At 35.9% G+C, this 16,333-nt stretch overlaps 1 pseudogene; it reads right to left on the bottom strand.

The window, feature by feature from the left end:
• Positions 1-15,955: 15,955 nt before the first annotated feature.
• On the bottom strand, positions 15,956-16,046 carry LOC129495633 (U6 spliceosomal RNA; annotated as a pseudogene).
• Between the last annotated feature and the right edge of the window lie 287 nt (positions 16,047-16,333).

Genomic DNA, 16,333 nt, shown 5'->3' on the forward strand with positions numbered 1-16,333 from the left:
GTTGAGCATCCAACTCTTGGTTTCAGCTCAGGTCATGATCTCAGGGTCCTGATCTCAGGGTCTTGAGATTGAGCCCTGTATTGTGCTCCATCCTCCGCATGGAGTCCTCCCTTTTTGTTCTCCTCGTTTCCCTCTGCTTGATCTCAATCTCCCTTTCTCTCTCTCTCTCTTTCTCACTTGCTTGCTCTAAAATAAATAAAATATTTTAAAAATAAAAAAAATAATTTCAGTGGGAATGTTTCTAGTTTCTCACCATTAAGTATGATGCTAGCTATAGGTTTTGTAGATATTCTTTACCAAGTTGAGTAAGTCTCCTATTCCTAGTTGGATGAGAGATCACTTATGTTTGTTGTTAGGAATGCTACCTCAACTTTATCAAATAAATGTTGGCAGTCTCCTTTTTAATTTATGTATTTATTGAATAATGATAAAACTTTACTGCATTATTGGAATTAATTATTATTTACCATTTTACCTTATAGGTTAATAGTTTTCTTTCCACATTTTTATAGTTTTGCCCACTTTTACTCATTGCTTTTATTTATGTATTAGTTAAGAATTATACTCTAGGGAGCGCCTGGTGGCTCAGTCACTTAAGTGTCTGCCTGCAGCTCAGGTCATGATACCAGAGTCCTGGGATTGAGCCCCACATTTGGCTCCTTGCCCTGTGGGGAGCCTGCTTCTCCTTCTCTATCTGCTGCTGCTCCCCTCCCCGCCCCACCCCGCTTGTGCTTTCTCTCTCTCTCTCTGTCAAAAAACTAAAGTCTTGTAAAAAAAAAAAGAATTCTATTCTAGCTTACCAATATATTTAATGGCCATAATTCTTTCCTAGGTGCCTAGAATTAAGCATGTTCTTTTAATATGCCTTTAAAAAGAAAGAAAACACAAGATTGGCTGTTAATAATGCCAGGAAACTATCTCTCTACCCTTTGTCTTTCTTCCTCTTCTCTACAAGCTGAGCTTCTTGACTATTTTTAGTTTGTCTTCCTCCTCCATAACCTTCACTCCCTAAATCAGTTTATTAGAAAGACATATATTTTGTTTCCACATCTATCCATCAATTATTGATTTTCCTAAGGCAATTAGTACTTTTGTTTCTAGACTACTGTCAAATTTTTGTCTTTTATTTTTCTAAAGAATCCTAACTTAGCCCATATATTACATATTCAGCATGTCTCGGAATATTCTTTGGGGTATAAGTTAATCTATTAGTTAAAGAAGCATGACTCATCATTGACTTCTGCCCACCTATAGTTTGAGGTCTCTGTTCAAATATTTATGATTTGGTATAATCCTCTCTTTTTATTTCCTTAGATGGGGTGCATACATGGCTAGGTTCTTGCTTACCTTCTAGTATTTTCCCCTACTTTTGATACATGAATGATATGATCACTGCCTGGGTACAGTCCTCTCTTCGGCCTTCATACATATCATTCCACTCTTTCCTGTTTTCGGGTTTGCTTATAAGAACCTCAAGATCAAATTATTTCATTATTCATTTGTGAGTAAATTGTATTGTCAAAAGCATTACAAAATTTTATTTTAATACATTTATTTTACCAATATATGTTAAGGTGCATGTTTCTTCTTATCATTCCAATCTGGAATATGGTAAAAATTTTCGATCTGTAGACCTCTGTCTCCCTATCTTAGATAAAAATTTTACTTTGCATTTGTCTTTTGTTCGTCTTTTTCTTTTCCTCCTTCTAGAACTCACTGGAATACAAGTATTATATCTATGAACTGAAATTTTTTTCCATCCTGATTTATACCCTTGTTTGTTTTTGCTTTACTTTATATTTCATTGACCTTTTGCATGATATTCCAAGCTATAAATTTAATTCTAGCAAGTGAACATATTTTACTTCAAACTGATAACTAATGTTTTGTTGCTGATGATATTCATTTACCTGGAAAAAATCATGTTTTGGTGTAGCAAATTATCTATTAGGGTAGAGGAAGGGAGGGAGACCAGTTAGAAAAATACTGCAATTATCTATGAGAGAAATAATAATTGCATGACATGGGGGGAGGGGCAAGATGGCAGAAGAGCAGGGTCCCCAAATCACCTGTCCCCACCAAATTACCTAGATAACCTTCAAACCATCCTGAAAATTTACGAATTCGGCCTGAGATGTAAAGAGAGACCAGCTGGAACGCTACAGTGAGAAGAGTCCGCGCTTCTATCCAGGTAGGAAGACGGGGAAAAAGAAATAAAGGAACAAAAGGCCTCCGAGGGGGAGGGGCCCCGCGAGGAGCCGGGCTGAGGCCGGGGCGAGTGTCCCCAGGACAGGAGAGCCCCGTCCCGGAGGAGCAGGAGCTGCACCAACCTTCCCGGGCGGGCGGCAAGGGGCTCGCAGGGAGGTGGAGCAGGACCCAGGAGGGCGGGGATGCCCTCGGGCTCCCGGGGACACTAACAGACACCTGCGCCCCGGGAGAGTGCGCCGAGCTCCCTAAGGGCTGCAGCGCGCACGGCGGGACCGACCGGAGCAGCTCGGAGGGGCTCGGGCGGCGGCTCCGCGGAGGGGGCTGCGGGGCGGGAGCGCGAATCCCACAGAGCAGGCCCCGGAGCACAGGGCGCCGGGACACAGCCCAGGATCCGGCCTCCCCCGGGACAGGCAGAGGCCGGGAGGGCCCAGGACAGCGAGGACGCTCCTGCCCCGAGCTGAGCAGATCAGCGGCCCCGCCCCGGAGCCTCCAGGCCCTGCGGACGGAGAACCGAGAGCCCCGAGCCCCGTAGTTCCTGCGGAGGCTGAATCCAGGCTTCCAGAGTTGCCATAGCAACTGCGGCTGTTCTTCCTGGGGCCTCACGGGGTAAACAACCCCCGCTGAGCCCGGCAGCAGGCAGGGGCAGAGCAGCTCCCCCAAGTGCTAACACCTGAGAATCAGCGCAACAGGCCCCTCCCCCAGAAGACCAGCTGGACGGACCAGTGATACTCCCCCGTGTTCCAATACAACTTGTTTTTGGCCACTCTGCACTGAGCAAAATGACTAGAAGGAAAACCTCACTTCAAAAGAAAGAATCAGAAACAGCCCTCTCTCCCACAGAGTTACAAAATCTGGATTACACTTCAATGTCAGAAAGCCAATTCAGAAGCACCATTATACAGCTACTGGTGGCTCTAGAAAAAAGCATTAAGGCCTCACGAGACTTCATGACTGCAGAATTTAGATCCAATCAGGCAGAAATTAAAAATCAACTGAATGAGATGCAATCCAAACTAGAAGTCCTAACGACGAGGGTTAAAGAGGTGGAAGAACGAGTGAGTGACATAGAAGACAAGTTAATGGCAAAGAGGGAAACTGAGGAAAAAAGAGATAAACAATTAAAGAACCATGAAGACAGATTAAGGCAAATAAATGACAGTCTAAGGAAGAAAAACCTACGTTTAATTGGGGTTCCCGAGGGCGCCGAAAGGGACAGAGGGCCAGAATATGTATTTGAACAAATCCTAGCTGAAAACTTTCCCAATCTGGGAAGGGAAACAGGCATTCAGATCCAGGAAATAGAGAGATCCCCCCCTAAAATCAATAAAAACCGTTCAACACCTTGACATCTAATAGTTAAGCTTGCAAATTCCAAAGATAAAGAGAAGATCCTTAAAGCAGCAAGAGACAAGAAGTCCCTGACTTTCATGGGGAGGAATATTAGGGTAACAGCAGACCTCTCCACAGAGACCTGGCAGGCCAGAAAGGGCTGGCAGGATATATTCAGGGTCCTAAATGAGAAGAACATGCAACCAAGAATACTTTATCCAGCAAGGCTCTCATTCAAAATGGAAGGAGAGATAAAGAGCTTCCAAGACAGGCAGGAACTGAAAGAATATGTGACCTCCAAACCAGCTCTGCAAGAAATTTTAAGGGGGACTCTTAAAACTCCCCTTTAAGAAGAAGTTCAAGTAACTCTGAACGTGAATGGGCTTAATGATCCCATCAAAAGGCGCAGAGTTTCAGACTGGATAAAAAAACAGGACCCATCTATTTGCTGTCTACAAGAGACTCATTTTAGACAGAAGGACACCTACAACCTGAAAATAAAAGGTTGGAGAACCATTTACCATTCAAATGGTTCTCAAAATATACCCTAAAAACTACAGAACACTTCTGAAAGAAATTGAGGAAGACACAAAGAGATGGAAAAATATTCCATGCTCATGGATTGGCAGAATTAATATTGTGAAAATGTCAATGTTACCCAGGGCAATTTACACGTATAATGCAATCCCTATCAAAATACCATGGACTTTCTTCAGAGACTTAGAACAAATTATTTTAAGATTTGTGTGGAATCAGAAAAGACCCCAAACAGCCAGGGGAATTTTAAAAAGAGAAAACCATATCTGGGGGCATCACAATGCCAGATTTCAGGTTGTACTACAAAGCTGTGTTCATCAAGACAGTGTGGTACTGGCACAAAAACAGACATATAGATCAATGGAACAGAACAGAGAACCCAGAAGTGGACCCTGAACTTTATGCTCAACTAATATACGATAAAGGAGGAAAGACGATCCACTGGAAGAAAGACAGTCTCTTCAATAAATGGTGCTGGGAAAATTGGACATCCACATGCAGAAGAATGAAACTGGACCACTCTTGCACCATACACAAAGATAAACTCAAAATAGATGAAAGATCTAAATGTGAGACAAGATTCCATCAAAATCCCAGAGGAGAACTCAGGCAACACCCTTTTTGAACTTGGCCACAGTAACCGGAGAAGGACAAACAGTGTATGTTCTCATTCATTTGGGGAATATGAATAATAGTGAAAGGGAATATAAGGGAAGGGAGAAGAAATGTGTGAGAAATATCAGAAAGGGAGACAGAACATAAAGACTTCTAACTCTGGGAAATGAACTAGGGGTGGTGGAGGGGGAGGAGGGCGGGGGGTGGGGGTGAATGGGTGACGGGCACTGAGGGGTACACTTGACGGGATGAGCACTGGGTGTTATTCTGTATGTTGGTAAATTGAACACCAATAAAAATTAATTTATAAAAAAAAAATAATTGCATGACATGGACCTAGGCAGTAGTAATGGAAAGAGTGAAAAGCAGACCAATTCTACATATGCTTTTAAGGGAGAATAGAGAGATGTTGCTGACAAATGGAATTGGGGTGTGCTTGAGAATTTGATAATGAGATCACGGATACAATCAGTTCTGGCAAAATGATAGAGTAAAAAACTTAATTAAAGTGAGTCAAGCGGTGGCTCCTGGGTGGTTCAGTCGGTCAAGCATCTGACTTCATCTCAGGTCATGATCTCAGGGTCCTGAGATCCAGTCCCACATCGAACCTCCCTGGACATCAGGCCATTGTCTGCTTATCTCTTTCCCTCATGCTTTGCTCCTCTCCCTGCATATGCTCTCCCTGTCTCTCTCTCAATTAAGTAAATAAAATCTTTAAGAAAAAATAAAGTGAGTCAAGACAGGAGTTTTCAATTTTTAGGTTTTTTTTAAATTTTACGAGAAAATTCATTTTTAATTATTGCAAACATGATTGTCCATGATTATGTGCATTTGAATTTGTGGATACTTTAAATGTGTGCTTTTTGTGTGACTTATAAGCAGTAGATGAGGGAGTAGTTTAATAAAGAAATGGGGTTAAGATTGGGGGACTTATCAGTATATTTGTAGGCTGATGTGTTGTGATGTGTGTGGTTACATGAGAGTTTTCCCAGCAACATCCTTGATTAGTTGAAAAGAGGAAGAAACAGATTAAAGATTAATTTAATGTATGTTGCATTATTGGTTGTATCAGGCTTAAGCCTTGTGCATTGTGAATATCACAACCTGAAAACTCTGCAGATAGATAAAGCTATTTCAATTTCTTCACACATTAATTTTGATTTTGTGTCTTCATAATTTATTTTCAATGCTTCTTTTTTTAATAAAATTTTTAAAACCTACCTTTCTATTTTCAAAGTTTTCAGTTCCCTCCAGAAATAAGATTGAGTGATGAAAAGACCCTGGGATGATCTAAGCAAGGAGCATTAATGAGTACATGTCATAGGATATTGGCTAAAGGATTACTTTAAAGAGAATTTTCTTAGTATGTATCACTATACATAGACATGTGTTTTTATTCACCATATTCTAGTCATACTGTCTTCAGAAAGTAGTGTAACAACACAGGACATCTTACCTTCCACTGAGAATTCAATAATACAGTCACCACTACATTATAAAATTTCTATCCAAAATAGCTGAATTCACAAATGAAAGATCTTCCTTTCAAATTAAAACAAATATACAAGTCGCATAAAATAAGACAAACTTTTAAAACTCATAAAACAAAAATTCATCTAGTTAGAATTATATCAGAAACAATCAGTAAGGATTTTCATTCATTAAATTCCTGATTTTAAATGCTTTCTGCTCAACATACACAGACCAGGAATGCACAAACAGATGTACCCACACATTTTACAAAGTGTCTGCCCACATCAAATTCACTTTTGCCCTTCTGGTGATGGCTTATTTTTTACAATTCAGTAATTTGGTAATTTACCAACTGAATTTAGTAATTCAGTGATTTGGTAATTTCTTCTTACGGCTGAAGAAGAAAGAGCAGGCAGTGATGAATTTTCCCAAAATCTTTCAATTAAACAAACTTCCTTTAGAGGGAGCACCCCTATTAATTATCACAGGATAAAGATAAAAAATAATGACTTAGCAAAGTAACTGGAATTTCAGGGGCTCTTACCAGATGGCTTTCGTGGCAATCTGCTTCCCAGCATTTCCTTTTGAGGCCCCTGAACACTATAATTCACCAGAAAACCTAAGCCCATTCATAAAATATTTATCATAATTTTATCCACCCTGAATTTGAATAAAGAAATGGAGGAACATAGTTAAATCTTGAATTTCAAAAATATATAATACTTTGAATCCCCACCTACTTCAAAATAATTTCATTTTGCAATAACCTGTGAATCTTGGAAAGGATTTACTTAGCTGATAAGAAAGGGATATCGTCACAATATTCTAAAATATATTAACCTTGATATGTAGTAAAGCCTACAACCATTACTTTTTCATGTTATAGATCCTTCTTGAAATGCACACACACAGGTATTTTCCCAAAAATTAGGAGGGATACTAAGTCAATAGCGATTTCTATCTGTAACCACTGCCACCATCCCTTGTCTTCTCAATCCTACTCTCGAGAAAGACATGTTTTTGAGATACAAATATGCATATCACTTTGAAATTTAAATACTACAACTTAAGGGTATTCCAAATATTTATATGTAACGGTACATATATCACCTCTAATTATTTGACTTATTTTCCACAGCAATTACACAAGCCATCATTTCAGACCAGTATATCTCATTACAATAGAACTTCTCCGTTGTCAAAAAAATAAACATAAAAATAAAAATCTGCATGTAGTTAGTAGAGATTTTATTTATTTCATTCAGCAGAACATTCCAACCATAAGATCTATAAGTCTTAGAGATCAAGCACATAGGAGGATCTGTGTCTAGCCTTGCCAGCAGAAACAAGGGGCCACAGGCAAGTCCTAACTGTGTCATATGGGAAGGGTGGTTCTTTGCAGTATTTCTAGAAACTTATAAGGATAGATGAATTTGTCACTCGTTCTGTTTTTCAGGAGTACAGGGCACAGATAAAGTTCAACATTGCAATTGTTAAGCAAATTATATTATAGGTATTTGCTTTTATTTCTTTTAGGATTATTTGCTAATCTTTTTTTATAGAAGAATAAGAAAATAACTTTTTTTCCCACAAAATAAGCATGGCTCACTTGTGTTCTCTTTCTCATTTCCCATATGAGGAATATCTTTGTTGCCAAACTCTACTTTATCCATGACTAGTTTTCCAATGAGATCCAGATAAAGTCAATTTTCCAGTCTTCCTCTTCTATCCCGAACATTTATGTTTACCACTCTTTCTAATAAAAGTTGTAATTATTTTTCTATCTAGCCCATGAGAAGTCTAGTAATGTTCTACTTTGTGCTGGAACTTGTATTTTTATATCTAAAAGACCAACTAAATGGGAAGTCATTCTGAAGCGAAAATATTTATTATTTACTTACTTATTATTTTATTTTATTTTATTTTATTTTATTTTATTTTATTTTATTTTATTTTATTTTATTTTATTTTATTTTATAGAAAGAGGGAGAGAAGGCACATGTGTGTGGGGGGGTGGGTAGAGGGAGAGAATCTCAAAAAGACTCCCTGCTGAGTGTGAAGCCTGACTTGGGGCTCTTTCTTATGACCCTGTGATCATGACCTGAGCCAAAGTCAAGACACTTAACTGAGCCCCTCAGTTGCCCCTGAAACTGAGAATATTTAAATGATATTTTTTGTATCCTAGTATTTTTGGTAAATGTCCCTGCATATTTTAGTTGTGTAATGAACATTATTATTGATGGACATAACAGTATTGATAGCAATACTGTGAAAATAATGTGATAAACAGAGAACATAATGTAGTTTGACTGAATCGGATTGTGGTCGCCAAAAAAATAGAAGTGAAAAAAAATGTAGGGTTATACTTAATGTAATTTTGTGGCTATTGGATTTACTTTTTGCCAAAAAAATGTCCTCCTTTTCTGCTAAATTCTTTAAAGGTTAGTTACAGTTGGAGATAATCTTTTTTTTTTTTTTTAGTTGGAGATAATCTGTAAACTGCAAATACTTCTGGGAACTATAACAACTTGAGTTAATTATAAGCAAATATAAAATTTTACACATACATACACACACAGGCATAAATGACTTGTAATAAACATTTGGTTGTAACACAATAAAATAGTGGACAATAATTTGAATTTTGGAATCAGAATTAGTTCCATCATCTACCATTTCCATAAATGTAGATAATTCACATACTATGTGATACACATTTCCTTATTTTTAAAATGAACATATTATTTTCTCAAAGATTATTTGAATTATAAAATAGTGTCAATATGTGATAACATGTATCTACCTCTTTCTATATTTCCACCATATACAGCTTGATGGTGACATTTGATCACTAGCAGATCATTGAAATAGATAGGAATCATTAAATAGATAGTTCTTGATTTCCTATTGTTAAGTTTGGATTTATATATTTCTAATCAAGAGAAATAGAAAATATAGTATTTTTTCCTGAATAGTCTAATCTTACACTTCCCCTTTAATGGCTTGCAATTTCCTAAGAGAGACTGTGAAAACTTGGCCTCAATAATCTTAGATTTCAAGATAAAGGAATCAATAACAGAAATATCTTGCATAAACTAATTATTCCCCCAAAATAAAGGATTTTGTTTTAATTTTTTCTGTAGATAAGGTTCACTAAGAAATAACAGACTGAGGAATAGAAGCATGATAATTTGCATTGTTTGAACTGGTGTTAACAATATCATCTTAAAATTGAAGCAAAAACAAAAAAAAGTATCATAAAAGTTTGTTATATCTAGGATAACATAATAACACAGATAAAGATAGTTCTATTCAATTTTTAAGAATTTGAGCTTTTTAACTGGTATAAGTTATATAGTATACTGGTGTTATTTCCCAAGAAATAGTCAAAGTCCATGAATGGAATTAACCTGTATTTCATGGGGAAAAAATTTAAATCTTAGGCCCTTGGCCTTTAAATCATTCTCCCTTTATTTGAGCCAAGTTTTACCTTATCAAAATGGAAAAAAGATTGTTTTTACCAATACATTAAATCACCACAGTGACAAATATGATACTTATTTAGTATTAAAAATGTGATTTTTATAAGGGCGAAAACATCTGGTATGAATAATATTGGTAAAAACACATTATTTAAGAATTTTATGTAAACAATTAATTCATGGATTAAATTGGAGAAAATAGCAGTTATCTAATTAAGTTACTGATAAAAACTGTACATAATTTAGATAAAATTATTGGTTAAAATAATAACATTTATCACATGAGAAAATTATATAAGATTATACTACAGCCATTTTGTCATTGTCTGTCACCCCATATGAATTAAATCACAACTTATATTAATATAAACATTGAAGGAATTCAGAAAATGTACACCAAAATGTGCTGCTTTGACATACTGATTATTTTGAGTTAAAGTCACTTGAGAAATGGCAGATACAAGAAGGCTACTCTGACCCTCTCTTCTATTTCTGAATGCAGGAGATGAAATTTCTGTATGAAAGATACCCTCCCTAGAAAATAAGGAAAGTGACACTCTAATCATCAGTTGAGACTTATAGAATTATATACCAACAGGCCTACTTAGAGTAATTCTTTTTCTTTAGCTTCCCCACAGAATTTAGACACTTTTCCATAATTGCTTCTCTTTGTTTAACCTGCTATAAGAGCATGAAGGTTCCATTTCCTTGGGTCTTTAGTCCTAATGAGAGCTTCCATATCACATAAGACTTACTGTATATTTGCATGCTTTTCTCCTTTGACACGTCTTATGTCAATTTTAATTCTAGGCCAAGCCAAAAAAACTCCAAAAGGATAGAGGTAAAAATCTGCTTCTACTACCCCATCAAATTGACTCTTTCTAAGTAACACACATAAGTTGCCTGGGGAAAAAAGTTAAAGGACGTATTGCAAGAATTTAACATTCAGAGAACTAAAACATGGAAAATATTTTGAAAGCAGTCAAATTAATTATAGACACCCTCATAATGATGCAGTATAATTATTCTGTTGTATAACTTACAAAACTATGTTATTTTTAAAAATGCAATTACATTAAAATATTAAACACAAACCGAGCCTATGTCTTGAATGAGTCCCTTAAAATCTGGCATCATTGTAGCCTACAAAAACTCTTTGAAAAAATTCTAATGAAATGAAGTCAAGGTCAGATTTTAATTGCTGCATATAATGTCCACAGAATGTTATTTTCTACCCAGGGAGGATTTTGGGCTTTTTTCTGTTGTTACTTATTTATTTATTTTTGAAATGATCATAACTGTATCCAGGTGATAACATAAGAATTAATAAATGCATTCCTTTCACTTCTATTAGGGCAACAATTCAAAGGATGTGCTAACGATGAAAAATTAACTGAGCTCTTAAATTAATTATCCTCAAATATAATTCTCATTTTCAAGTTATACTGCCTGTCACTTGGCAGTCATTAAGGCATAGTAATTGATATAATATTTTGAAAAAATGAAATGAGATATTCTTATTTTCTTTCATTCATAATGTTGTTTGGCTCCTCAACCACTAAATCAATGTGTTTTGGTGTATCAAAGAAAGAGGAATAATGGCTCTAACAATAAATTTATTGCTCAGTTTTTAGCTGTCGATTTTGATGGTTTCATATTTCATACTGTGATTACAATCTTATTAGTGAGGTTTTGTCTGAGAGAAATAGGCTTTGTCTAATTCTAAGTGCTTATCTTTACATATCAAGAAGTAATCCCAGTGAACTCAGAAAAGAAATTTTTGCTGAGGCAGATCCTGCATATTAGACCTTTCTTTTTAGTTTTTTTTTTTTTTTTTACTAACAAGAGTTCAGTTTGGTTTAGTTTAAATGAACAAACATTTTTGTTTTGTTTAATCCAGCAAATCAACATTGGTCTTAGCCAGTCATGACAACTACTCATTTTCCCAGTTCCTTGAGGGAGGTGAGGGGGATTGATCCAAAAAAATCCAGTGATGTATAAGGAATAGTTTGCTGGTGACTTCTGGGAACGTTTTTGATTGTGTCCAGGTAAGAAGAGAGTTCTATCTCATAATACCTCAATTTCCTTCTTTGTAATGTGGCTATATATGAAAATTTTTATAATGAGGCAATATGATTAAGACACAGTATTTATAATGAAGTAGAGCAGGAAGTTGGAGAAAAATATCAGTGAGAGCCATGCTACAGAGCTATTAAGTGAAAAATGAAACCTTTATTTGTTTAGGTCATCTTCACATGAATTTCTGTTAGGAGCAACTGAAGACCTTCCTAATAGAGTCCTCAAGAGAAAGAACCCGAGATAAGGAATTCAATATTATGAAGAAAAGCAAGTAAAAGCCAGCTTCTTTATCCCAAAATCTGGTTTATCCAAGGGAGGCAGTGGGGGTGGGAGGGGGTATATCTAAACATGCCATGTTTAGGGAAACAGAAAAGTCTTAAGGTATATATTTATCAGGAGAAAATATTGATAGGATTAGAGTCTCAATTTATTTCCATGCTAATTGTTAATTATTCTCTTCCAGACCAAGGGGGTACGGAAATTGGCAAAGACTATATTAATAATGGCTTTTCCCCCTTCTAAGGCAATTGTTTGAATTGTCCAGGGCAGAGGGGCTATTAACCTAATAGCTAAAGGAGTGACAGAGAACAGAAGCCAGTCACTAAAAGACAAAATGAAGAAGAAAAGAAATGATCAATCTTGTAGACTGTATCTAGACATTTGGCTTTACTGCAAATATTTGGGAGTCTCAATAAATGAGAAAACAATGTTAATCAAAAATTTTCAGTCTGAACAGTAAACATATATGTGTGTTTACTCCCCTAGAATGACCCTAGGCTCCCCAATCTGCTCTATTAGGCAATGGAAGCCAAACATGATTCGCATGTGGTTGACCATCCAATTCTCCCTTCATATATGACCATGAAGGCCAATGAACAAACAACTTCCTTTCTCTGGAAAGTGGTTCCCTTGTTTAGAAAACCAATGGCAGACTCTAAGGGATGAGGGTCTGTATCACTCCATAAGGCAAGAAACCCAGACCAGCTAAAGGTGGAAAAAAGATGTAATGAAAATTAAGTACATTACCTGCAGTAGTTGTAGTAATGGGATCTATAGCTTAGTTTGTCATACTCTTTTTACAGTGTTTTTAGAATAGGGATTGGTGCATTTTTTTCTGTAAAGTTATATATTGGAAATATTTTAGAGTTTATGGGTCTCTATCACAGATTTTTCTTTCTTTCTTTTTTCCTCCATAATCTTTAAATATGTAAATGTCTTTGCTCAGAGAGACACACACACACAAAAAAAATTCCTGGAGCTTGATTCGGCCATCAGCCTCACCTGTAATACTTGATTTAGAAGATTACAAGTAGCCACAACATTAAAGAGTTGGATCTTTCTTTGATTCTCAGGGAAAAAGTCAGGGCATCTAATTTTCAGGTGAAATTCTAGTACCCTCAGAACATGCAAGTGGATCTGCTTTCTACTAATGGCAGTCAAAAAAAAAAAAGATTCATTCATGCATCAGTCCAGATTTAGGCATCTTTTCCTTATAGCCAGAGTGGGCTTTTAATGGATAGCACCCATCCATGTGTTGTGGAGCTGGGTTGCTATTTTTCCCATCTGTTGTTACCTATAAGGATGCTGTTGCTGTAATTGCTCTTCATCCCTTGTGTCACCCATCAGCAAAACTCAACATACCTCACCTTATGTGCAGTACACTACACTCTTCTCACTTCCCATGGAATATTTACTAATAGATTCCCTGTAGAAATCTGACAAGAATGGGTGTTTAGCTGGTATTGATGCCGTACTTAGTTTCACAACAAATTCTCTAAGAGAGTTCCTCTCTCCACCTCTTTTCCCTATCTCCTCACTTCTGCTTCCTTGGAATTGAATCCTTCTTAGAAAATTATTATTACACAAACATTTACCTTATATCTTGTTTTCTAGAGTATTCAGGCAAAAAATACAGCCAAATGCAGCCCTAATTGATTAAAAAGTCATATGTTATACAAAGGAGAGGAACAAGGATAGACTTAGTGAATAACTCCCACCCACGAAACATTGGAAGTCTGAAGTGGGAGGGGAGGGCAAAAGATCAGATGGCAATATCCTCAAGTCTTCCCATTTCCCTCCTAGATGTTCTTAAAGGGAATGTCAAAGAAAAGCATGAAATGTTCCAGAACAAAGCCAAGAAATAAAGCCTTAAGAGTACCACTTATGATTTTGAATTCTGGGATAGAATTGCCTAGAAGATTTCCCTGTATCATGATGGAGAAATCCAAACATGCCATGTTTAGGGAAACAGAAAAGTCTTAAGGTTGATCAATTTCCCCCAGCTTTCCCATAACTGCTTTCCTTATAAAAGATAACTAGTTATTTCTGATTGTTTATCGTATGAGACCAAAGCATCAGTGGTCAATTTACAGAGCAGACAGGATGAGGGCTCTTGTAGAAGGAGCCAGGCAGCATGAACCAAGAGGCAATAACAAAAGGAAGTATGTGTTTCCAAGAAGTGACTATGGCTCCTCCAACACACCAAGATTTTTCTTTTTAATTCATACTTCAGTTATGACTAGTGATATATATTTATGCAGCCACTGAAAATGCTTTTAGAGAATCTAAGACTTAAAATGTCCCCCAGTATTGGACAAATATCAATATTTCATATTCAATAATAAATATTATTGATACAAATTTGTAACAGCAACTTAAAGGCTTTCCTGTTTCTTTCAACTAAGAACTCATTTCAAAAATATTCCAGAATAGAATATTCACTTCTATTTCTTTTACGGTGTTTTGATTTATAAAGAATTTTCTTCATTCTTTTATGATAGACTCTCAACACCATTATGTTAGATTTGGACAAAATGTATTGAGCTATCAGAGGAACATGTGACAGAAGAAAAACCTTGCAAAGTCTGTGAGAGTCAAGTATACATTTCTGAGTTACTCCTAACACAAGACAGTTTTAAAACACATAGAAGTTAAGAATGAATAAAGTATGGTCTAGGAGGTATAATAATTTTTGTAAAGTGCAGCCAAGAATGTCTCTTTCTATAATAGCTATTGAATTTACAAACACAATTAAGGGGAACTACTAGGCTCATGCATCAATTGGACTTGTCTTTACTGAAAACTCCCATTAGTGTCAAAAGCAAGATATAAGAGCAAGTTTTACGAACACCGTTAGATTTTCTAATGTAAGGGGGGGTAGTATGGAATTTCTGTTGAATGTATCTATGGTAGTTTTAACAATTACTATAGATACGGCATATATATAATGTTCATTTATTCATATACTCAATTATTCATAAAAATATCCCACACCAAAGGGGAAAATAAATATAATACGCAAGTTATGAAAAAGTCCAAATATAATTTACATTTATTTTTTTGCTCCTTATTCCCATTGTTTTCATACTGAAAAACTCACCTTAAAAAGTTTTGTTTGTTGGGATCCCTGGGTGGCGCAGCGGTTTGGCGCCTGCCTTCGGCCCAGGGCGCGATCCTGGAGACCCGGGATCGAATCCCACGTCGGGCTCCCGGTGCATGGAGCCTGCTTCTCTCTCTGCCTATGTCTCTGCCTCTCTCTCTCTCTCTCTGTATGACTATCGTAAATAAATAAATAAATAAATTAAAAAAAAAAAAAGTTTTGTTTGTTTATTGTTAAATCACTGGTAACCTGAAGAGAAATCTTACATTTCAATATTTGAATATGAATATACTGAATGGGGTTGGGGAATTGGGGAAGGAAGAGGACCAGAAAATGAATAATAAGAATGTCATAAAGTCTTTAAAGCTAACTAGCAAAAATGAATAATCTAAAGTACAGCAAAGAAAGAAATGTTATGTAATACATAGCAGAAGGAATGGCTTTAATTTTTTATAATTATATACAATATCTAAATGAAAGCTTAAAGATATATAAATTCCTTGCATTATCTGACTTAAATTTATTTAGATCAACTGAAATCAATAGTTTTTGTTTTGTGAAAACGGTTCTTGTTTTCTTGTACAAAAAAAAAAAGACAAAAACACAATAGCTCCTTGAAGAGGCTTCAAAAATAGTCTTGTTATTGATTAGTTAGCATTACTAAAATTTTGAGAATTTAGGGGGAAAAATACCATCTTGCTCAGTGTTTTTCTAATTTTGCAAAATTTCTTTTGGGAAGTTTATTACTTAGAGTAAAAAAGTAAGAATTTTCACCGTGAGTTCTTCATGTTTATAATGTTGACCTTTGATAACTTTCTGATGTATTTCTTTTCTACCACTTCATGATTGGAATAAAAACAATACTCAATTTGTGTGTCATCTTTGCATAGGAGCCATGCTAATCTCTGTATCATTCCAATTTTAATACATGTGCTGCTGAGTACTCAACATTCTCTCATTTTTAATCTATAAAAATGTCAATTGTAGATGGGTTCAATTTAATAATAATAATAGTGTTCGGTCATGATGGAAACTTCTAAATTTAAATAATTTTACAATTTGGGAATGAAAAATCTGAAAATATTTTCTTTTGAAATGATGTAGTAATAATTGATACACTTTAAAATATGTGGATAAAGCACTTCTTTTTTATTTTTTTCAGTACATATTAAATTGTTTGGCCCATGGACTGTCATATAGTTTTTTAGTCAATGTTCTAAGACAGTAACTT

This window comes from Nyctereutes procyonoides, unplaced genomic scaffold, assembly GCF_905146905.1.
Source record: "Nyctereutes procyonoides isolate TBG_1078 unplaced genomic scaffold, NYPRO_anot_genome, whole genome shotgun sequence".
Classification (NCBI taxonomy): Eukaryota; Metazoa; Chordata; class Mammalia; order Carnivora; family Canidae; genus Nyctereutes; species Nyctereutes procyonoides.